Genomic DNA, 834 nt, shown 5'->3' on the forward strand with positions numbered 1-834 from the left:
TTCCTGCTAGAGCTGCAGACATTCGTCAGTATAATGGCTATAATCAGCACAGATTCCGCAAACTCTCTGTGGGACTAACTGTTGGCTTTGCTGTGGTGGAAAAGGTTGAGCTTGCTGAGCTTGTTGTTGATTCAATTGCATCTGCTTCAGCAGGTTGGTCATTTCACAGATACTCTGAGTTAGAGCAGCGGTCTCTCTGTTAGAGGATACTTCTGCAACGGTTTTTGAACGGCCTTGTTTCTACCTGTGATTCCGAGTGGATTCAGCTAAGTCGCTGATCAGTTTCCATGCCTCATCAGTGGTCTTGTACTTTTTCATAGACCCATTGCTAGCACTTTCCAATGTGGTCTTATCTTGGGGCCTCATGCCCTGTGTGACGTAACCGAGTAACACTATCTTGTCAATCATATGGTGGGGGCAAGCTTCCAGAAGATTATTGAAGCGCTCCCAGTATTCATAGAGAGTCTCAGATTTGTCCTGAACAATCATGGAAATATATTTCCTTAGTTTATCAGTAACTTCAGCTGGAAAGAATTTTTTCAAGAATTCTCTTCTAAGTGTATCCCAGTTGGATACAGTTGCTGCGGGTTGAGTGTAGTACCACTCTCTTGCCTTTTCCTCAAGAGAAAACGGGAAAACTTTCAGCAAAATTGAAGTTTCATCTGCACCATCACGCCTGACAGTAGAACAGGCTGCTTGAAAGTCTCTCAGGTGCTTGATAGGCTCTTGAGCAGGTAAGCAATGAAACTTGGGCATCAAATTGAGCAGTGCAGTCTTTATTTCAAAGTCTGTAGCCACCGCTGGGTGATGCGCTTGAAACGGTTGCATTGTAAA

General features: G+C 44.1%; 1 non-coding gene across 1 annotated transcript; it reads left to right on the forward strand.

Annotated features, from left to right (window-relative positions):
• Nucleotides 1–402: 402 nt before the first annotated feature.
• Nucleotides 403–510, forward strand: LOC148555256 (small nucleolar RNA R71). The gene has a single exon (XR_015887477.1). It is a non-coding gene; the product is annotated as a small nucleolar RNA R71 (small nucleolar RNA).
• The last annotated feature ends 324 nt before the right edge of the window (nucleotides 511–834 follow it).

This window comes from Arachis ipaensis, chromosome B6, assembly GCF_059453495.1.
Source record: "Arachis ipaensis isolate K30076 ecotype BB chromosome B6, ASM5945349v1, whole genome shotgun sequence".
Taxonomy (NCBI): Eukaryota; Viridiplantae; Streptophyta; class Magnoliopsida; order Fabales; family Fabaceae; genus Arachis; species Arachis ipaensis.